The sequence below is a fragment of the Gallinula chloropus genome, assembly GCF_964237585.1.
Source record: "Gallinula chloropus genome assembly, chromosome: 4".
NCBI lineage: Eukaryota > Metazoa > Chordata > Aves > Gruiformes > Rallidae > Gallinula > Gallinula chloropus.
Window position 1 is genome coordinate 73,426,938 of NC_140088.1, and position 24,677 is coordinate 73,451,614.

A 24,677-nucleotide genomic window follows, 5' to 3' on the forward strand; every position below is an offset into this window, starting at 1 on the left:
CACGTAGCATTTGAAAAGGTGTAGTAAATAGTTGAGATAACCTGTGTATCCACTGCAAAGGGCACAAAAGGAAATAAAAATCTAAGAACTGTTGTGTAGTCAGCCATTAAAACTGGCAAAACCACACTAAATATGCAAGTGTGAATTGATATGATGCCCAAAGCATTTCCATGTATATATGATAGAAAAAGTTTTATTGTCCAAGAAAGAGGCTGAAGCCAAAGGGTCGTGGACAAGAAGGTTTAAATGTAATTAAGTCATTAGAAACTACTGCTAGGGCAAAGCCCAAGTTTTATTTGATCGCCTCGTGTTACTTTGCAGAGAATGGGATGAGATCCAACATGCCAGTGGTACTGGGATTATGCACCAACACGTGAGAGGTAAAATTTGCAGAACCAAAATAACCCCTGATTTCATTAATCTCTTCTGAAACGTCTCAAGTGTCACTTTTATAGGAGTGTCACTTTTTCTTCCAAAAATATAAAAAGTTATCCTGGTACTGAGTATTAGGTGACCAGAAAATAACATAGCACAACTATCAGATTATAGTGACATGTAGGTTGTAGCACATTTTAAAATAATAATAATAATAATAATAATAATAATAATAATAATAATAATAATAATAATAATAATAATAATAATAATAATAATAATAATAATAATTATTATTATTATTATTATTATTTACTATGAAAGAATTAGAAAGTGCCTTTTTATTTTGTGTTTCTCAACACATAACACATCAAAGTTCATGTCTTTTCCTGAGCATCCTTAATCCTATTATCCTATACTATCTTAAGTTTCCTATTTTAATACTTAATATGCCATATCTTATTATCATATTCTTGATTATATAGTATAAATAGGTAGATAAAAAGGCAAAATTGAAATGTATGCAAAATATTAAACAACATTAAAAAAACTCTATTAAAATTTCTAAAATGAATGTTTTTCTAAAGCCTGTTTTTCTAAAACAAATATGTATTTCCTTCTTAGAAATATTTATGGATTTTTGAAAAATCATCCCAACTCAGAAGGGAAATTAATTTCCATGTAAAAATCGCATTAAAATGAATTTTTAAAATGCCCATACTGTAGGATATATTCATGACATGTGGCAAAAAGACGTAATTGTCTGCTTCCGGTGAGGTTTGAGACTAACAACTGAACCAGTGTTTAGCAGAGGGAGGTGTTCACTTCCCCTTTCCTTTATTATTTTCAAACTCTTCACTTCCATACCTTTGGTTTAGGAAGTTTGACCCTTTTCATTAAGGCCCTTTGTGATCTGCTGCCAAATTCATCTGTATGCATTGTCTTCAGTAATATTGAGAGTTGTACCTTCCACGAGTCTTTGGCACTGCATGATGAAGCGCTCTATTTATATTAAAATGAAGAAGTTCCTAAGGGAGACATAGAACAGAATGAAACAACAAACAGAGCTTTAGCGACTGGATATGTGAAGTGACAGTGACAGCAAAATGGTAGCTCTTGTTACAGAGTGGCCCAGAGGACTGCAGAAAGACTTATAGCACGAGCCACACTGGCTTGAACTTGGCAGCTCTTACAGGCTTAAGTACTTGCCACGAGAAGATGTTTTACAAGACAGAAGTTAATCAAACAATTTCTCAAGATTGCACATCTTGATTTGGGATGTCATTGATATAATACATTGTGTGAGGCACTGCTGTATATAAATTAGAGGAATTATTTTATCTTCCAACCATATTTCTTCATTTAAATCAACATACAACTATATTGCTGTTGTTATGATTTACTTAGTCTAGATAATAGGAGAGACAAGACATAGACATCACGTTATATGGCAACTAATGCCATACCATTTTCAACTCGAGGGAAGGGAGAGAGTGAATTAAGCCCCTACTGAAATGTGCCCTGCAGGTCAATTTGAATTGGACAGGAGTGCTATAAAGTCATTTATTGTGGCGAGGGGAAGCTGTTGTTAAATTGCCTGGAGGACTGTCTCAACCTGACCATGATGAAGAAAGTTGTGAGGCTGCTGTGCCCTCTCTTCTGGTGGTACAAGCAATCCACCTGGCCATCCAGAGGTAATGGGTGCAGGTAGAGTGAAAGGATGGGAATTATTAAAAGTGAATTTCAAAGAAAAATAATATTCTGCAAGGAATTTTTAGAATGGGAAAAGAAGACCAGATTCTATTTTTGAAGGGAAAAGATTAGATGGAGTAGGCATGAGAGGGCACTGCAAGTTGCTGGTTTTGTTGCACTTCAAAGCCTTGTCTGGGCCAAAAGAGCATTGCAGGTGAGGGGCTGCCGTGCTACCAGGAAGGAGAGTTAAGGCTGGGTATCTGCGAAGGGAATGGCCTTTTATCTCTTTCAGTTTTCATCATGTGACATGTGACTTAAGTGTATAATTCATGTTTTATACAGAGGAAATATTTATTGAAGATTCAACCTGTCCTTTCCCAGGTAGCCAGTTAGCCAGTTACAGTTTCCCACTAAGGGCCAGAGGAAAGCTTTGTACTGGTTCCAGCAAAAACCAGAGGCAGGCAGGCTGCACTTGACATTCCTTAACCGTAATGGCTTATGTTTAACGAACTTATTTTCAGTTTCAACATCTGCTACAAAAAGAGGGCACCATCTATTGGAAATAAATAAAGTGGTAGTCAGATACTCTAATGAGCAAACTTGTTCAGGAAAAATTAATTGTTCCCTGTGGATACAGACCTGCAGATGCTGATAGCACTGATAGGGAGGAAAGATCACCTTTTACAATGCAAAGACATAATTTATCCCACTCCCAACCCACAGGAAGTCAAGCCCAGGGGCATATCCTTCACATCTTTAGTTTTTGAAAATAATTTCTATGAAAAACAAATGCAGCAAAAGTTTAAAACTTCTGAAAACACTTCCAGTCTTTTAAATTGACCTTCTGGATTGGGATTTTTTGTTAGGTTTAGGGTTTTCTTCCTTTTTTTAATAGAAAATATCTTTTTTTTTTTTTATAACTGTCATGCAGCGAGCAGGAATTTTCCAAGTCAGACAGAAAAAGTTCCCAGAAACAAAAGCTGCATTGACATTACCCCACTTCTTGTTGCCCTGTGATTAGCAGGACCCTCCAAAGCTGTTCTTCACTACTGTTGCTAATAGCCTCTGAATACTGGGAAGGGAGAAAACAAGGGGAATGGAGAGGAAGTTTTGGATTATAAATTATAAAGCATTGGGTGGGTTGTTTTTTTTTCTTTGCAATAAAGAATCAGGGAGTTATGAAGAGATTTAGGACTGCGTAAACTTTGTGCAGAGATATGTCTGCAAATTGTCCATGTCAGGCAGAATTTGAAGGAAATCACCTTCCTCCAAAAGGGCTTCTTTCCTTGCAGATTTTGAATTCTGCTCATGGAATATGTGCACAATTTTCAGAAAGTGCTTTATTTCAACAGGATTTCCAAACCTTTTCAGTAAATTAATTGTCCACTTTACCTTGATCCCAGTTCTCACCCAAGGTTCGATCAGGTTTAAAGTTAAAATTCCACCATTTGTTAACAGATCATATGTGAGAGAGGCTTGAGGTGTCTTTCATACATCAGCCAGTCCAGAGTATGGATTTGTCTTTTGGGATCTCTGTTAAGTGACCTGAGATGCATTTCTCATTTCAGACCACCTTTGAGACATCTACCCTCAAAATACCTGGAGTCAGAAAAGGTAAAAAGTTGGGGAATGGCAGAGCTGTTTGATGTTTTCTGCTGGCAAAGCACTGTGGAATAGGTACTCCTTTAATTATTACATATTTATATTTTTTCCCACATAAATAAATTTGTCTGAGCTGCTTAGGGTTTCCTGGAAAATTTCCTTGAGTCCTTAACCTGTTTTGACTGTTGTACAAGTTTAATTTCTCTGACAACTATTTCTGGATTTTCTTGATATAACTAACATCTGTGACAAACAAAAATTTCTGAAGTTTGGTAATTGGCCAAAAGTAAAATAGGCATTTCAGAAGATATTAGAGAAGGTAATCAACCAGTGAGGTTACTGTCTATTAAGAGTCAGAAACAGGTAGAAATTAAAACAAAAATTTTAATTTTTTTTTTTACTTTTTTTTCCCTGGTTACACTAGGTTTCCTAAGAATGGTTATAAAGCCTTAAAATATGTAGCCTTGAAAGGCAGAATATCACATATATACCCTTGCTGCTGCCATCTTGGGTTAATTCCTTGGAGTTCATGGTGTAGCTAATTCAGCTAACAGGAAAATACTGTGGGATGTGCCCCTTGTGACCTGTAACTGTGAACTGGACCCCAGAACTCAGCCCCAGACTCCCACTGCTCCAGAATATCCATATTGAGCAAAAAGCCTCTCCCACTTTAAAACTTCAACTAACCTCTGCTGAGTGCTGATCATTGTGCCAGGTACGAAGGTTTATAGACTTTTGGGGGTTTAATCAAGTAGTCTGTAAAAGTCAGCTGGAAACAACGTATGTTTTATCGTGATTAAAATGCTTGAGACAGTAGCATTAAGTGTAAATGACACTACATAACAGCAATTACATTTATTGGTTAGATCTTTGGCTAATGTAAATTCAAATAACTGTGTTTGAGGCCATGTTTCTCTAAGTCACTTTGTAAAGATTTCAAGTAAGGGAGATCAATTTTAATTAAGCACATGTTTTAGAGATCATATAAAAGTGTAGAGGAAAAAAAATCATATTTTCTTTTTTTACTAGCAGGTTATTGAATATATTGTAAAAGATTAAGGTTCTGCTTTTGTTAATTAGGCTTTTTTATGATGTTACAGAGTTTGGAATTAACAAAGATCAGGAAAAAGCTAATTTTTATCTGAGAAAAATTACAAGAATAAAAAAATCAAAGGTATACATTAAATTTAAATTCAGATATAAAGCTACATTTGTTTGATTATAACTATCACAACAAATGTCTTTCTGTAAAAGAATTTGTTGTCTAAAATTGCTAATATAAAGCAATATAAATAAACTATAATTTGGGTAGACATCAGAAATATCCAGATGGCAAACTAGTCGTTTCTTCCATACTGGCTCAGCAGTTTGGTATAACTGTGAGTTCTATGGTGTATCAGTTTTTATCTGCTGTAGTTATTACATCAAACAAATTGGTTCTTCCTTTCCTGACCAGAGGCTTGTATGACACCAAAAAAATTACTGAGAAGAAAACCCAAAAGATTCCCATCATGTGAAATGCATTTTCAAAGAATGAAAGAAAGAAAGAAACCTGACAGAAAGCATAAACTGGCTGCCTACAGCATGCAAATAGCAGCAGGTTGAGAAGTTACCTCTCTATGGCTACGTGTTTGAGCGCTTCATGCTCACCAGCATCAGAGCATTTCCTGGCTTCATCTTCCCTTCTTGTCTGAAGTGTCTCATGTGAGCCTACCATGGCTGCCCCTCACAGGTCAGCTCAGAAGTCCCTGGGCCCCCTCCATCTTACTTTTGCTCTCTGAATCATGTCCATGGTCAGAGGTTTTAGGGACAATGGTTAAGTGGAGAGCAGGGTCTTTGCTTGTGGAAGGAAGAACTTTCAGTTTTAGTCTTCCGTATTATGTTACAGAATTTAGAATTAGTGAATATCAAGAGGAAGGGAATTTTTAACATAGGAAAGTTTCAAGAATTGAAATAATTCCCAGTATACAAGACTAATACTCCTCCTCCAGAAAGAAGTAAAAAAGCAATTTGATTCATCAAGTTTTTAATTGCTGCTGTAATCACTAGACATTATATATATGGCCACGCTGAACAGGCTGGTCGCTAAAGGTCACTATGTTTAGGCAATGTTTTGTACCATGTTGTGAGGAAGATTGTGTTTATTTTAGTGTTAGTAGACATGCTTCTGTTGCTATATTTTGATTTAAAAGTTATCACATCCTTTTCTCAGAAGACCCGAAACAGAGATGCTCTATACGATGACAAGCCAAATTTGCCTCTTCACTATAAATAATCACCGTAAGAAAATTAAGGTGCAAAACCATGCCTGCTGTAATTGTTGCATACTTATTAGAAGCTTTCCCTTTCCAGATTCTCTGGGTATTTGTTGCCCATGATAATGTGAATACTTAAGGGGAAAGTGTAATTAGCGACTGTGTAGTTCATTCAGTAAACATTTCTGAGCTGTTTGATGTGACTGAACTGAGCGTCACATATAATTTTACACTTTTATCCTACCAGGCAACTGACAGGTCTCTAATCGCAGTCTCAGAGCTTTCACTCTGCTTGAACTTTGCTTCATAGAGGTCATTTTTCCAACCACTTGGGAGCAGGAGCCACGTCCGTTAAATCCCACAGAGTCGATAGATGCGATAATAGCTTTAGGCACATTTTCTTATAACTCAGGGGAAAAGACAATTTCAATAAATGTAAAGCTATACTATCTACAATCCACAGAATATGTAGGCAAATCTCATAGGAGCACATCTTTCTTTTACCTCCTGGCAAGAATCTCTTTAATAATAACACATATTTGTTTGTTTTCAATATCAACACTTGATAAGGGCAGAAATGTCATGCACCATACATTAGGAAGAGAATAAAGAGGAAGAGAATGCATGAGGTGAAATGACCAGCCAAATATTCCCTCAGGTTTGTATTTTACAGACTATTAAATAGTCCAATACATATTTCTACCCTCGGAGAAAGGCAGATGGTAATAGGAGGTGTCCATGGTGGTCTAACGATCATGTTGCAAATATGAAGGCAAGTGTAAGCTCAACAGACAGCCTATTGATAGAAGAAAAGTAGAGACCAGACATCCATAAATACATGCTGCTAGCATGCCGAATAGGCTTGTATACATAGTACTTTGGAACATTTTACATCCTATAGATCACAGTTCATCAAAAGAAGCTTGCAGGTTGTATCTGTCAGGATAATTAACAGACAATTTCTCTGTAGCAGATGTCTGAGATAAGCAGGAAGGACAGTTCTTCCCTTGACATGGCATCAAAGGAGAAACAACTAATATTAAAATAAAATAATGTGTTATTTCAGATTGATCATAACTACCTAACATAAAAATTAACCCCCCTCAAATGATAAAACAAACAATCCTTGCTTGACTGTCAAATTCTCATGCTGAGATTGAAAATAAACTTTCCAATTCTTTCTCTCAACATTTTTGCTATTGTCTTTGATTTTTTTTTTTCCTTGATATATTTGTGGTGCAAAGGAATAAATCTTGAAAGTAAAGTATCCCCTCCAGCAAAATATTTTACTCCATTTGCCTTGGAGATTTCCACTGCAGGGGAGAGAAAAGGAAAGAAAAAAAAAAGAAGCAGCCTCGCAGAGTAGCTGGAACAGCTTCAAATTCAATAGCCTATGAGATTTTCCTTTAAATGATCTTTCTAAATATAACAGTTCAATAGGTCAGTGGTCAATATGAATGTTATCTGCAAGCTGGAGCTATTAATTTCTGCAACGCTGTTCCAGATGCCAAATGTTAGACCGAAGTTTTAAACACCAGTTTTCTCACACATATGCTTAAACGAACATGAGGCAAAACCAACTGAGCAGTGGTGCTGGTGCTCTCATTTTAAAAAGGAAAATGGCTGCTAGATCACAATACAGAATTTGAATTTCAATTTTTTTTCTTTTTTCTTTTTTTAAAAAGTCCTTTTGCAGAACAGTCAGCCTGAATAGAAGAATGTTTCTGACGGTGAGGTGACAATTCGGACAGCTTCTTGATGAAAGTGAGAGAAACAACACAGAAGATAATGCTTTAGAATAATTCGACTCCATTCAAAACTCATAGTAAGACATGGCAAACATGCCGAGTGTCTGTATGGTAGCAAAAAGTGGAAAGCTCATAGCAAATACGTTTTGAAATGAAAAATGTATTAGGCCCTAGGAGAAGAACATGAATTATGAGCTGAACCTTTCTGTAGCCGCTGATCCAGCAGCGACAGCAGCAGAAGGAACTTTGCTCTGGTCTGGGCACCCAGTGTAAGGCTGGGACTAATATGGGGGCTGCATGCAGCAGGACTGCAGCCCATGGACATGGACACTGAGACCTACTGGTGACAGAAAACGAAGGTGAGCTTCTCTTCTGATTGACAGGTATCAGGCACTGGGCAGGACGTAGGGCACACACAGCATTTGCAAGGCTGGACGGTGCACTACTGCCCAATCTGTGAACACATATTTTGGGAAGTAGCAGCCTGCATGTGTTTCAGCATCTGTGAGTAGCACAGGTAACAGAGCTGACCCACCTGTCACATCACATTTTCTCACCGTTGATGTTTAGGCTCTGGGCCACTGCCCTGCTATGTCCTGATTTAAAAGACATCTCTTCTTATTTCTGCTCACTTCTCTGAGCATCTTTTTCTGTGCACAGCTCACACTGCTTAGGAAGGGTTATCTATGGCCTCTCTGTCCTCAGACTAGTGTTTGGTTTTGCAAGTTCATCCATGGCTGTTTGGTAACTTGAGGCCACCAAATCATGCCTCTTGTTTCAGACTTGATAGCAATGTGGAAAGTCTAAACACAGCAGTCGGTGTGTACAGCCTGACACATCACTGGTTTATTTTGTGCCTTCAGATGCATCGCATGGTACTCCACAGAAGCAGGTCTGCAGTTTTTGTCTTGTAAGCAACACAAAGTGACTTTTTATTTTCTCCCATATCTCTAAGCAAGAAAAGTCAATCACATCCTCCAGAAATCCACTGGGTTGTGGTTATTGGAGTGCAGGGTGCTAACCTGTTGAACTGTGTGTGCTTGAAATTAATACTTCATTGAGGAACTGAGGCTGGACATCTAGTTCTGAGATGTGATTCGGCTCAACACTCTTACTTTGTGTGTTTCTGTGGCGCTGCAAGAACCCAGAGAAAACATCTGGGAGAAAACATCAGAGAATTGCTATGGGCAGAGGGAAAACACTGTCAAGGAAACCAATTAAGGAGAGGAAAAGAGCGCAAAAGGTTTGCTCCCTGTTGTACTGGAGCTGGTTATTCTGTTTCAAATCACGGCTGCTGAGCTGATTTTTCTATTGCAATATTTGTGGTTGCAGTCAGGCCAGAAGTGCATATTCGCACTCAGAGGACCTTATTCTTGTCTTTATTTCTGTCTTTTGAGTGACAACTTTATTTAAGCAAACTGCTGCCTCCACATCATTAGCCTGGATCTGCTTTCTTCTACTCAAGTTAGTACCTTGGCCAGTTTCTTCACCATTTCCCCTCACACATTTTGTCATCACCTCTGGTTCAAAGATTTACGATGAGTTCTCTTTCCTCTTGCTAGTGCCTCCTGTTTCAGTCACTATAGTCAGGTTGGGTCAGGGTGACTTGCCTATAGCAGCCTGTCAGTCAGGTCTGTTCACTCCACCCAGCTTTGATCAGCTTCTCTCCATGTCTAAACCTAGGAGATAATATCCTTCCTGATGTTATCAGCTGGGGGTCTTCCCTTCAATCATCCATCTAGCTTTAGTTCTTTTTGGGGCTCCCTACGTCTTGCCAGCTTGATGACCTGCTTTACTAGCTACATGTGCCCCTAACTTTTACTTATATGACCTCTGACAGCACTGTCATACATGCCAGGTTTTGATGTGCTGTATGGAACAGTAAAAACCAGTCAAAAACTGATTCTATAAGTTTTTAATTTGCTTAAGCTGTTCTCATGCCCAGGAAACTTAGTGTGGGTGATTGATTTATTAATATCAATTTGCTGATACACATATAGAATTTATTTTTGACACAATATATCCCATGAACGAATAATAAATATAACCGAAATAATAAAAGATTTACTATTTTTATGATCAGTTTATGTCCTCATGTGATTCCAATAAGAAGAGCCCAGTTTGGGAAAGAAGCCATGAAGTTTTATTATGTCTGTACTCTAATCCTAATCTTCCAATGCAGAGCAAAATCCATTGAGGCCAGAAAATATTATACAGAAACCAGAGACCTTTAAGTTTTTACAGCTGCTGTCCCAAATGGAGGTATATATGTGAACACTGCGAGCTCAGAATTATGGTCCATGACCAGAAGCAACATACATCGTGCCAGAGGACCTTATTTATTATGAAGACAGGTTTACCATGCTTATGCTTCACTTGAATGTATGGCTGATGATGGCTCCCAAGGACTGCACTGGCACTCAGGAAGCAAACCTCTCTTAGTCAAATTCTCCCTATCCAAGAAGCAGTGGAAAACGATGTTTTGTTGTTCCTGTACTGCTCATCATTTCTTCCAGGCATTTTTCAGTGAGTTTCTGAGAACTTGCCCTTGTGAATTGATACAAAAAGGTCTTAGAGTCTGGGAGAAAAGTTTTCTTTTTAGAGCTTTAATGTTCTTTAGAAAGTAATACCTGCTAATTATTTCTATAGCAAAACTTAACAGCTTTTTTGGACTTGTTGCACTGTATTAGATCAGTAACCTTCTTACACAAAATAGTGTCTAAGCTGTAATTTCCATAGTAGCGTATGTTGATGTTCCAGAAGAGCTCGTTTCTGAAACACATTTTAACAAAACCCTTATTTAATACGAAAAAGCAAATAAAACTGAAGAATTGGGTGCAGTTAGTGAATTCACTGAATTATCAAATTCTGCTCCATTTTCGGTTGATCACTTCCTTGAAATGGCCACAGATACACTTTTGTATCTGCCAGCCTAAAATGACCTCCAGGAAAAGCATTTTCGCTCTTAAAAGCAAGACACAAAAGGAGTTGAAAAATGTAAAGATGGTTTCTGTAGCATAAAAGCTGAGAGACAAATCTACAAATGGGATCAATCTGCCTCTCTCCCGCTGCCTTAATCCAGCACCTCAAGAATCAATGTCTCAAGTCAATCCTTCCAGATGAGGTGCTGATTGAGTTCTAGGCACTTCCAGTGGTAGGAGGAAAGTTGCTTTTGAAAATAAGGCCAATCTCCTCAGAGGGGTAAATTTATTTCATGTAAAATGCTAAAAGAGCCATTTTCTGCCACAGCAAAGTGTGGCAGACTGGGAGTCTGTTCACAGAGGGGCATGGAGCTCGGCATCATTGACTCCTCAGACAGATAGATCTTCCTGCCATGCAAAATTGTTGATGATTTCCTGAGACAGTTGTGAGTAATAGGCAGAGTTAAGCAATGTGTCTCTGTTCTCTATCCTGTCATTTCTGGTTAATCTGACTCTCGTATAAAGGAAATACTACAAAATACTAATTTTTATAAATCCAGTGCTGGGGATATTAGTAAGGCTGGTTAACTATTAGGAAAGAAAGAAAAAAGTGCCAGGAAAAGAAGATGAATCTATCCGGTGCACCTAGTGCTAAAATGTCCATGTCAGGGATTTAACAAGTGGGAACACTTCTTCCTGTTCATTAAAGCTTTGTCTTTCTGGCTACAAGCAGCCATATATTGCTGGTAAACAGCCCTTTGGAGGGTACATGATTATCCCACAGTTTTTCTTTCTTGCGGTTTGTGCAGATCCATCTTGTGCTAGAGTTTAGTCCCCAGGGACCATGGACTGTGAATATCACCTGAAAAATACTTGCATCCACAGTGAAGCCACTGAGGCCACAGAAATGCCATGGTTCTGCTATAGTACCTGTCTGTCAACGCTTTTGCAAGAAAAGCTGCGCTTAAATAAATGTCTTTCCTTGAAGAGGTTTGAAAGGCTAAGAAGTCATATTTTCTAATGGAGCTAAAACCAGGTTTATCTAAAGCATTTTGATCTCTTTCTAGGGTGGGGCAGGCTTGCCATAGGGAATGAACCATTTAAAATGTATTTCATGTGGAGAATAATCTTCAGGTATCTGTAAAGATCAGGATCTTGAGATGTCAATTGGTGTGGTCTCTGTGGAAAGGGTGGATAGATGACCTTTGTCTCGAGACTAGACAAAAAATAGCTCGTGATGAATGTTTGATACCAGCAGACTCTGCTATCTATGCTAGGAAGGTAATCTTTAATTTGGCAAAATGCAGAGCCTTTTTAGCACCATGTCTCTCCTCAAGTAGCAAGTCCTGCCCTCCTGGCAGACCAAAAGAGGACAAACAAGGAAGAACAGGATGGCAGGAATGTCACCATTTTGTGCTATGCACTGCTGGCAAAGAAAATTTTCAGCTGTTGACTCCTACTACTGCTGGAAATTATTTGTAAAATGCCATGGCCAGCTGATTGCTACTTCCTTTGCCACACATGATTTGGGAAAAAAGAGGTAGCCTGTCCCCTGACCTTACCTGTACATTTCTTTCTGGTGCAGACAAGGTGTCTCAAAGCCCATGAGATACCCTTCCTCATGGCTAAGGAAGCCTTTGAATGTCAGTTTGAGGCTCCACAGAGAAATTTCTTTCATTAGCATGCTTGAAAGTAAAACAAAGGAAATCCATCCAGAGCTTTCTCCAATCCTGCTCAAAGAGCACAAAGCCTTCAAAAGCCGCTATGGTTGAAAAAATGTTATGATGGTTGCCAAGTCAGGCACGAAGAAGTAGTAAATATTAAAATGGAGTCTTCTTTAATGCAGCTCTTTCATGCATGTAACTTGGGATTTAACTTTCAACTGAATAAACACCAATTGAGAATGCAAAATGTTATTATTATCATTATCTCATTATAGTAATATGTTGCTCAAGAACTTTTCCTTATGAAATGTGTAGGATATACTGCTCTCTGGGAAACACAGAAAAGTGATAAGGAGATTCTTGGCTAGAAGTCCCTTGGTTCACTTCAAGCTGAAGCTGTCCCAGCGCTTTGAAGCCAGGGTGAAAACTAAGAAAGCTTTCTTCAGAGCAAGTTTTGGATGCTTCTTTATGATTGTTTAATATAATATAATGCTTTATAACATTAATTCTTTATAATATTAGTTCCGCATGATGTGAAACAAGTGCCTGAATAGAACTGCCTTTTATCATTCTAGGTATTCCAACTGGAGCTTGATGTGTAGCTGGTAGAGATGACTCAGTATGAATGGGAGATCTGAGCCCTTCTGCAAGAACTGGAGAAGAGATGTCCCAGGTAGCCCAAGTGACACTCAACATGTGTGAATATGCACCTTGCTCTTACTCTGATTTTTAATGTTCTGGTTTGTGAAGATAATACGTGAACTGAAAAAGTTACTATGAGAGTTTGGGTTTTTTTTTGTTTTAAGGGAGAGCAGTTAGTTATAGGATTGAGTTTTCATGAGGAAAGGACTGACATTAGCAGTCTAAATACATATAAAGGTCTTAAACCAAGCTGATCAATATGGGCTGCTCTTATTCACTACAAACAAGATTGACACAAGGTCTTCATCTTCCTTTGTTTACCTTCACTGTAACCCAAGATGTGGTTTCATGAGGAATCAGTTTGGTAACTTGGAGATATGTATACACTCTCCCTATCAAATCATCCCCACAGACCAGTCACCATGCCAGAATAAGTTATTTTATGTTTATACCCACTTTGCCTTGCTCTTGGTGATCCATGGATAATATTGGAATTTTCTGATCTCTTTTTAAAGGTGATAATTAATGCCCACACAGACAGCAAAACAATGCAAAGTGTGGTTTTAAAATGTTTACTATGATGCATTAAATCAAGTATGTGACTAATTTTGTAAGTTCACTAGCCGTAAGTTTTATTCAACTTTCAAATCCAGACAAAGGTATTCCAGGTTTTCTGGGGTGTTACAAATTGTTTACTGGCTTTGTTAAGATAAAAGCTTTCTAGCACAGTTTTACCTTCAAAACTACTCAAAATATTGAAAAACAGAGTTCAAGGCCAAGTCAATGATTCTCCATTTTTCTAGTTACATAATAAAGCAATTGTATTTTTTCCATGCTGATAGCCATGTTTCACATGGATTCCTGCCCTAAGTTTCTGATTTATCACAAGCAAAGTTTAATGTGGTTCAAATAAACCCTAACACATTGAAATGAGCAACGGAGAATTTCCAGTGATTTAATTTTGCTTTGAGTCAGGTTTCAGATCAATTTTACTAGCACCAGACAATGCTGGGAAGAGCATATCCTTTGAGAACTGGAAAACATTGATTTATTTTGCATGTCCAATTAGTTCCATAACTTAGACAACTATGTTCAGGTATGTAATTCAGCAATCTTCCTTTCAAAGCTGAGGAACCCTTAAAAATTTGTAAGAACAGGACTTCTAAGTGGCAGGCAACTCAGGAGGACTACAAGGATGTTGTGAGGTTATGTGGAGAGAAAATTAAAAGGCCCAAAGCCCAACTAGAACTTAATCTGTCTGCTTCTGTAAAAGATAAAAAAGTGTTTCTATAAATACATTAGCAACAAAAGGAGGGCTAAGGAGAATCTTCATCCTTTATTTGATGTGGGGCATGGGGGAATATAGTGACAAAGGATGAGGAAAAGGCTGAGGTACCTTATACCTTTGCCTCAGTCTTTAATAGTAAGACCAGTTGTTCCCTGGGTACCCAGTCCCCTGAGCTGGAAGATAGGGAAGGGAAACAGAACAAAGACCCCATAATCCAAGGGGAAGTGGTTAGTGACCTGCTACACCACTCACACAAAAGTCTACGGGGACCAGATCAGATCCCCCAAGGGGTACTGAGGGGGCTGGCAGAAGTGTTCATCAAGCCACTTCCCATCATTTTTCTGCAGTCCTGACTAACTGGGGAAGTCCAAGTTGACCGGCAGTTAGCCAGTGTGGCGCACATTCACAAGAAGGGCTTGAAGGAGGACCCAGGGAATCAAAGGTCTGTCAGTCTAACTTTGGTGGCAGGGCAGGTTATGGAGCACATCGGCTTGAGTGCCATCACATGGCATGCACAGGACAAGCACGTGATCAGGCTCAGCCAGCATGGGTTCATGAAAGGCAGGTCCTGCCTGCCTAACCTGATCTCCTTCTTTGACCAGCTGCCTGCATATGCAGGAAAGGCTGTGGATATTGTGTACCTGGAGTTCAGTAAAGCCTTTGCCACAGCATTCTCCTGGAGAAACTGGGTGCTCAGAGCTTGTACAGTTGTACTCTTCTCTGGATAAAAAGCTAGCTAGATGGCTGGTCCCAAATTGTTGTGGTGAATTGAGTTGAATCCAGTTGGTAGCTGGTTACAAGTGTTGTTCCCCACGGCTCAGGACTGGGGCCAGTTCTCTTTCATATCTTAATAAATGATCTGGATAGGGGGATGGAGTGCACCCTCAGTAAGTTTGCAAACAACACCAAGTTGGGTGGGAATGTTGATCTACTTGAATGTGGGAAGGATCTACAAAGGGATCTGAACAGGCTGGATCAGTGGGCTGGGGCCAACTGTATGAGTTTGAACAAGGGCCAAGTGCTGGGTCCTGCACTTGTGTGACAACGACCCCAGGTAACACTACAGGCTTGGGGAAGGGTTGCTGGAAAGCTGTCCAATGGAAAAAGACCTGGGGAGTTGGTTAAGAGCCATCTTATTATGAGCCAGCAATGTGCTCAGGTGGCCAAGAAGGCCAACAGCACCCTGGCCTGTATCAGGAACAGTGTGGCCAGCAGTACTGGGGAAGTGATTGTCCTGGGCACTGGTGAAGTCAGATCTCAAATGTTGGATTCACTTTTGGGCCCCTTACTACAAGACAGACACTGAGGTGCTGAAGCATGTCCAGAGAGGGGCAATGAAGCTAGGGAAGGGTCTAGAGCACATCTGATGAGGAGTGGCCGAGGGACCTGGCGTGTTTAGCTTGGAGAAGAGGAGGCTGAGGGGAGACTTTCTGGCTCTCTGCAGCTGCCTGAAAGAAGGTTGTAGTGAGGTGGGTGTTGGTCTCTTCTCCCAAGTAACATATTGCAGGACAAGAGGAAATGGCCTTAAGTTGTGCCAGGAGAGGTTTAGGTTGGATATTAGGAAGAATGTCTTCACTGAAAGGGTTGTCAATCACTGGAACAGGCTGCCCAGGGAAATGGTTGAGTCACCATCCCTGGGGGTATTTAAAAGCTGTGTAGATGTGGCACTTAGAGACATGGTTTAGTGGTGGACTTGGTAGTGCTAGGTTTACGGCTGGATTTGATGATCTTAAAGGTCTTTTCCAACTCAAATGATTCTATAATTCATATTTTAAAATAAAGGGACTGATTTAAAATGATTAAAAGCCACTGGAAAAATCCCCACTGACAGTAGGGCAAGGTTGTTGCAAAGAATCTCATATTTATCTTTCAACAAAAATGAATCATCTGGGATTTTTTGTTTTGTTTTTTAACTACACTAAAACAGTTTTTCTGGGTTTTTTGTCTCTTCATTTTACATGAAGCTGTGACTTGACTCTGTCTCATTAAATGTCTGAAAAACGTCAACATCAAACAATTATGCTGTAACAAGGGGTGGTGTCAGAGGTATAAAAATGTACTGTACCTTAAACATTTGGTTTTCCCTTTGGGAGTTACTTGTGGGTTTTTATCAGTGTAAAAATATTCATCCGGTTGCAGATCAAGACAATCATCCTCCTCCTTGAGAGGGTGAAGGTTGTCAGGCCAAGCACAAGCAATTAGCTGCACGGCGCTCGTGCGGCCGGCGGCCCCATCCCCAGCTGATTGCCCTGAGCTCCACTGCTGCTCGTAATGCAAATTGTATCTGGTCCCCCGGTAATCAGGATCAGTGTTGCCTTGTCCGTCCACTCGCTGCTGATGCCCCCTCCACACTGCGATAATGGTTTTGGTGGGCAATCAGGGAAGATGCCTTCTTGACTCATATCTCATAATAGATTGTCCTCCTCAGGCAAAATTGAATAACCCCCGACATGGCCTGAAGGCAAGCAGTACGAATTCAATAAGTCTGCAGGGTCAATGTCCTGTCATTTTTGGCAAGCAAGTAATTATTCTGCACTAACATTCAGTAATGGGAGTAGCAAACTGCTGAGATACCTTCCTCCATACCCAGAATAGCCACCTAAATAGGATATTCCTCTAATAAGCAATTCTGCCTCATTCCGATGTCCCTCGCCTTCAGGTTCACTTTTCATGCACATTTCATGTACGTATGCTGCAGAGGCTTTTACCAACAGCATCTGTGGGAAAGTTTAGCAACTTCACTGTCTGTTGTTTAATATTTTCCACTTTTATGGGTTACAGTTGTGCTGTCTATTTGCTTTTACTGATTTGTGAAAGATTTATTATAAACCAAATACAGCTGTTCTCTCCTTTCATAAACTGAAACTATTTTGGCAAAACCTATTTTCCACTATGAAAATAAATTTTAAATTGCTTCCCTCACCCAGCTTTCCAAGCTTGATCATCCAGTTGTTATTTAGTGGTGCAGAATAGGTGCCAGGGTGGTTGTAGGCTCACTTAAAGGAAAGAAAAATGTTTCAGAAATAAACAGCAGAAATGTGTTTTTTCCCTTCCACCCCCCCTTTTACAGGGAGTTTAATATCATTTTCTGCAGATCTCAAGAGTTATAATATAAAAAACTTCTGTGGATCCGAAACATTTTTGCATTCTGATTTTGCATTTATACTGAGGATTGTACACATTTTATTAAGATACTTTACCTTAAACTAATATCGTTGTCAACCTTCTAATATAACTTAAAATTTTTTCCATAGAGCTTAAAAAATAGCCCTCTGCTTACTCTGTAAGGGTACACATTTCCCTGGGTTTGTTTCCACTGTCAAAATTTGGACCAGTGCTGTATTCCCTGTCATTTTGAAAGAGAATATTGGCTTCTGAATTCTTGAAGGACATTTTACTATGGTTTATTATAATCCTTTCCCCTTTCCTAAACTGGAAAAGTTATAATTTTGCATTTTTAAAATGAAGGAAGAAATAGAATCTATTACTAATACTACTGCTTCAATCTATGCTGTTTGGTAGTTTTCTCCTGGTTTGGGTTTGTTTTGTTTTTCATTTTCGTAGAATTAGATGTGTTCTGCTGTGTGGAAACTACTGCTTTAATCATTGAAAGAAACCTTTATCTCCTCTCTCTTGAGAACAGTGCACATATAGTAATGAAGATCTTTGTATAATGGCAGAATAAGCACTTTCTATGACTGATTGACGATTGATTATTGTAGGGCTGTCTCTGTGGCTGCTCATCACAATGCTTTCTGATGAGCAATGTTCATTCCCAACATGAGAAATTTGGTTTGATCTTTACTGGATTTAACTTTGAAATGTTCTCCTCGGTACTGCGCTGACAGCACCACGTAAGATCCATCTCCACTTGTTCATCTGCCAGCTTGGCTCCACAACACTTGCTGCTTCAGCCTTTGGCTTGCAGAAGGATTTTTTTTTCTCTAGTGCAAAGCTACCTTTTCTAGTGCTCTGGCCAAAGCACCCAAGATTCATGGTGCTTGTGCTAAAAGCTTACAAATGCATGCATGTGGATCAGGAAATGGTTACTCTGTGTGTGTCACTCCATCACAAAAAGAAAATGTTTTTTTTACAGAGATCCAGACTATTGGGATCTGCAACAAAGGAGGGATGTAATTCATGGAAATAAAATCATGGAATTGTTCTGGATAATTGTGATGACTCTTTAAGATGCAGTTCCATGTATGTGTGTCTTGGACCCCTCTGTAGTATGTAATACAAAAAAACATCAATTTTTTTAGGCAGAGCAATTAATTGATTTCAACTTCTGCTCAAAAACTGTTGGCACGAGAAGTCCTAAAGAAAGAAACATACTTTCCTTTGTACAGAAGTGCTCTGGGAAAGACTGTCATCGTCTGTGGCCAGAGAAACTGTTTAAAATGTGTCTTTCTGAAAATTTTATGTTTTACTTAATGACATAACTAAACTCTAATCCATGTCTTGTGATTTCAATGAAATTACATCAATTACTCCACCCTGTAGAGAAATATTGTTTTGGGTTTTTTTTCCTAAAATAATATATACACATGTACTTGTTCACATTCAGCTATGTCAGTGTTTTCTTTTAAAGCTTTTGGAGCAAGAAAAAGCTAAAAAACATTTGGCAGTTGTAAAACTTACGGGTGCTGAACCTAAAGTTTATAAACAGGCACTGAACTTACTGTTCTTGCCTTCTTACATTTATATTCTGTGTTTTCTACAGCCTATTTAACTCCTAAGTATGCATACTATATTTTACCTCAGGCTTTTGAAGGTATTTAGTGTTAAATCAGTTTACATATGACAGATAAAAATTAGGACCCGATCCTGTAAATCCTTATTTGCTGGACTTGTTTTTACTTGCCAACATTTTCCCATTGATAAATGAGAGTGTGTGTGGTGCTTTGAAATACCTGGATGGTTATTATTGACCTGAAGTTGCTACTCATGCGCAGAAAGGTTGCAAGGCCAGAACTCTGAATTTTTTAAAAATGAAACTTATGTTTGAGCACAGTGCACTGGGGCTTTTTGTATGCATTTTATACAGACTGCACTGAATAATAACCTAAACATCCCCCAGCCGGTGTGTTTTTTGCTTTAGGGATTGCACAAATGTTACTGACAGTAGCAAAATGCTTTTTTATTTGAATAGAGAATAAAGAAAGTAGGCTTATAAAAAATGTACTTTATCATTTGTTGGCACAAACTTTCAAGCTTCTTGTTCCTCTCTCCCAGCTGTCTCTCCTTACTTCTGCTTTTATTTAGTTGAAAATTCCTGTTCTTTCTTAAATGTGTGTTTGTACATCAACTATTAATGTCCTTTGAATTGTTTAGGTTTGCTTTTGTTTGTTATATTAATGCTACTGTGAAACGTTCCAGTTTTAAACCTAAAGGCAATACTTTATTCCAGAAATCTGTTAGTCAGCTTGATTTTTTTTAAAGATATTTTAATATTTTCCTACACTTTTTTTAAATAAAAGCTAAGAATACAAAAACTCAACAGGAGAATAAACCTGCAACTTCAAAATTCATGCATTCAAAAAATGAGTACAAATTCCACAAACTTTTTCCAGAAAAATCTCTTAGTGTGTGCTCTGAGATAGACACAAAGGACGAGACAAGCTGCAATGTAAGCACCAAAGATGCCAGCAAAGCCAAAGCATTCAGAGCCAGGTTCTTATCCATCTCTTGTGTGGGCGCAGAGAGGAGGAACAGAGAGACATCTGTGTCACCGAACTTCCTTGCTTAAGGGGATGTTGGTCAGGAGTGTAATATTATTTTCTGGCATAGGTTTTTTTCTCACAGATGTATTTGGGTAGTTACACAGATGGTTATTTCCCATTGATGTCAGAGATGAGGAGGTGAAAGGCAATAAAAGTGAACTAGTTCTGCACTGAGACAGCATCCACCTTAAAGTTGTAACTGTAGAAAAGTGTTTTCCTTAAGGAATGCAAGTGGAATTCCTATGAAAGTGAGTAAATGTAAGTATAAAAACTAGCACTATAGAATGCATTACAGTTTGCTGTCCAAATGATGTTTGGAAAGTGGTGTAAGCAGTGCTATGCATGACTGTGGGCCAAAGTCATCACTAGGGGACAACAATTTCCTGGCTTTGTATTATTATTATTTCTGTCTGACATGCTGTGTGTCATCTGCATGTCTCCCTCTCATTTCCTATGACTGCTTCTTTTCCTCCCTGCTTCTAGCTCTTGCTTGTTTGTTTGGATTGTGGGGGTTTTGGTTTGGGGTGGTTTGTTGTTTTGCTTGGGTTTTTTTAGTGGCCATAATTATTTTTAAAAGAAAGTATGAAATATCATCTTAAGACATGATTTTTATTTACTTGGCTTTGTTCCCCACCCCCCTTACTTCATTGCCATTGCTTGTGCTTTTTTATGTCATGTTCCAGAAAACTGATCTGAAGTATGCTTAGTATTGAATACCTAAAGCATTTTTAGGTTCTTTTATTATTGTTGTTCCTGGTTTTGTGTCTTATTGTTATTGTTTTTCCCCTTTACTACCATCACAAATCAGAGACCAGCCATGGTCCAGAAACCTGTTTGACTACTGGCTGTACCAAGAGAACAAAAGACAAGTCCCTCAAGTCGTGTGTTTCCAGAAGAGAGAAAACGGGCAGATACAGACAGAGTAGGAAGCACTGGGCAACAAGGATCAGCACCTTTTGCATTGGTAGACCATGTCTCCAAAGTAACTGCTGACAAGAGGAGGTTCACAAACGGAAGGGAGGGAGGTTAAGGAAGTACTTCCCCAGCTATTTACGGGTAACTGTGCGCAGCATGGTAGAAAGTATGAAGATGTGTATTTCTGTGCCTAACAGGAATGTGAGAGAGGCTGGAGCTGGGAGCAGACTGAAGACCCAAGGCAGAAGTCAGTTATGAGTGAGCACAGGTGTTAGCAAAGAGCTCTGAAAGTGAAGACAAGTGGCTTATGTCTGACACAGCAGAGAAGGTGAATGCACAGAGAAAGCAGCTATTGGCAAAGCAACAAGCTAGTGAAATTATCTTAGCAGCAATACTCATCTGGGTGGGTATTTGTTGGTCAAACTTGCATATGCTTCGTCAAAGAATATGGTTGATACACAAGTTTCATTTTGCAGGTAGATGAGGAAATCTGCATCCTAACTATGCATTGTAAAAAGTAGGCACAAGACTTGAATGCAAAGAGATATCTAGGAAAAAATACCCCTCCCAAAGCTAAGAGGTGGTCGATGACTGTAAAAATAGAAATTGGGATCTTTATTTTAGCCATATTAAGATGACAGCTTGTCATAGCAGAGGCAACATAAGAACAACATAGTTAAATTTCAGTTTGACTGGCAGCTCTAAAGGAGAAAGGAAGATATGCCAACAGCCTGGAGAGATTGCATGCTCTTTTTTTTTTTTTTTTTTTTTTTAAAGTGGAAGGATGTCAGCCAGTGATAAGGTAAAATGAAGAAAAAAGGAGGTTCCAGGATAGCTTTTATCTAGGGTCTCCACAGAAAACTGCACAATGTATGAGAGAGCTCCTGCCAGAGAGGACAACAAAGGAAAAAAACCGAAGAAATAAAAGAACAAGCTGTAGAGAAGCCACAAAAACTAAAAGGGTAGAAGAATTGCTCAGGAACAGTTGAATCAAAAAGCTGAAGAGTTGATGACGTCTTACTGAGTCTAAGACTAGACTGGGAAATGTTGACAGCTGCAGTACACAAGTTCCACAACGTGTAGGAAACCACTTACCTGAGCTTGTTTATGACTCATACATTGGCAAGCAGCCAAGTTGTGTGAACAGATGATACCAGACTCCTTGCTGTTATGGGTGTCTGAGGTCCATGCTGCTGGGACCTATGCTAATGAGTTTAAATCAAACTTAGTCATCTGTGTGATGCTCCCAACTTACTTCTTTGATTCTAATATCCTATGACTTCCAACTGGGATTGTCAAAGAGGTCAGACAGAAGTAGGTAGTTGTAATCTACCATAAGCCACAAGAACTGATCCTGACAAGGGTAGAGTACTGTCTCCCTTTCTTTATCCCAGTGTTGAAACAGGAAAAATAATACCAAAGCAAAATAATTAAATGTCACAAGAGGATATTGTTTTCTCAGTATTTGACATCCCCCCCATCTTTCTCTTTTCATTTCCTATCTGTACAACCTCTATCCATTTCTGTATGAACTCCTTTTCTCTGTAATTGACTGATCAACAATCCATTTCATCAACCTGTATCCACCCTGTCTTTCCACATCCTGGTCTTGAATGGAGTCTAGGAATTTTACATGATGTAAAGATGCAAACAAAACATTCAGAAGGTACTTCTTAAGCTTATTTGGGCTCCTAGCTGTCCTTTGGCAATCATATGGACATTTGGGAATTTGCATTAGAGATAAATAGTGAAAAAGAGCATAAAACTCCATGGCAGAACTACAAAGAGACAACCTTTGTTCTCTGGCTCTCTGCAGTATCATGCAGCTCTTGCCACTGCCTCCTGCTGGAAAAGAGGTAGGGGGATTGGCAACCAGGAGCCATGCATTTACACTGCACTTTTCCCTTTTTATTGATTTCAACTGAAATGAGTGTGGTACAGTGGTTCAGACATCTGACCCATGTTTCTCTGTGAGAATTAAAAAAAAAACCTCCCATGAAACTTATTCTAGAGAAGAGTTAAGTAGCTTCCTTTTGAGGGAAGAGTAGAGTGCACATGAGCAATATTACAAATCTCATAGATGGTTTTACTTTTAAAAACCACACTCAGTGGCACACGATAACTCTCAATTGATAGATTTGCCCACTAATTTCAAAGAAAATACCTAACTGCTTTTTTTTTCAGACATTGTGTGGATTCTTATTTCTACTTTTAAAGTAAAAATGCATCAACACCAATGGGGAAAAATAAGAGAAAAAACTGTCACTACAGTCTAAGATACGAGTCCTCCATGTAAATACATAGTAATTACTGACTTAGCCTGTGGGAAATGGGGATGGTTAGTATATGCAATACTGTGATTAAAGCATCTGTTACTAGTCTGTTAATTTTTTTTTAATGTAACTGTGGTGTACATGATCTGTATGATTTCTACTTATATTCTCAGAAAGGATAAAAAGGATATAATGTCCTCTGAGTCCCAGCTGGAATGCGGATTCAGCAACATTGAATCTGGAATGAAATAAATGGTATTTAATATGTATATTGGAATAGGGTTAATTTGGAACCTATGTGTAGGGAGTGAGTACATACTAAGCTTACTGGGTTAAGTACTTTGCTGGTGTAAACTATATGGACTAGATATCATGCTTCTGTCTAGTGACTTAATTATGGCAGATTATTCTCTTTCAATTTCTGACCTAAGATGAGGATCAGTTCTCCAGCAATTAAAAATTCATTGAATTTTGAAAATGTATAACATAAATTTGAAATGTATAACATAAACAGAACTTAATTTTCACAAGTTCTGGGGAGTTGTAGTACTTGCTGAATTTACCTGTGCAGTTCTGTTCCTCATGTCATGTCTCCTGAAGGGATGAAAATGTAAAATGTAATATTCAGGGTGTAATATGAAGGTGTAATATAAATTTTTCCCTGATTGCACTGGAAGGTATATGCTCAGTAGTTACAAAACCATAGGAACATTTGCCAGCTTTTGAAGTCTGCAATCAAATTAATTTTTTAAAGATAAAACCCCACTTGCTGAATAGGTTGTGCACGGATCCAACATGGAAATAATAAAAAAACTCCCTCCTCCAAACTCTTATAGACAAGAAGGGGGATGGGGGTGTTATGATCTGGTCTCTCACGCATTTCCAAATCCTACACTACAAGCCTATATTTACTCCTTTGCTGTTTTGAAAAAGGTACTGCATATTGCTTGTTGCATGTGGCTACAGATAGCCAGAGCCTCCAATTCAGCTGTTTTGCCTTCCCCTCCATCGCCTGATCCCTTGCAAGAGAGTGCATTTGCTGTCCTGGTTTGTATGTCTCATTCTGATGGCATAGATCTCTGTTCTCCTACTTTACATGCTAGTGTGGTTTTTACTAGCTTGTTTGGCTTGTTTATATGACAGCTTATTCATTGGTTTGATATTTTGCTGTGTGCTTTATTTATGCAGTTGCCTGTTGGGCTCTGGAAAGGATTTCCCATAATGGTAGATTGGCTGGTCAGACTGGATTTTTCAGATTCCTCACAGTGGTGGTACTAAATGTTAGTGATTAAGTATAACCTTATGTCAGATATCAATAACAGTAACCAAGGCTGGTTCAATAATATGTCTCGGGGACCCTTCCTAAAATAAATAAAACATATGGCTCAAGCCCATACCTAAAGCTCCCAGGCTTTAGGGACTTAAAATTTAAGCCCTGTAGTCACCTTTACAGGTATTTCTTCCCCAGTCTCACTCTTGGGAATATGAAACCACAGGCACACAGCGTAACACAGATATTTATATTAAAAATGAAATGAAGCATACCTTGAATAATGCAGTGGAGGCAATACCAGCCTCT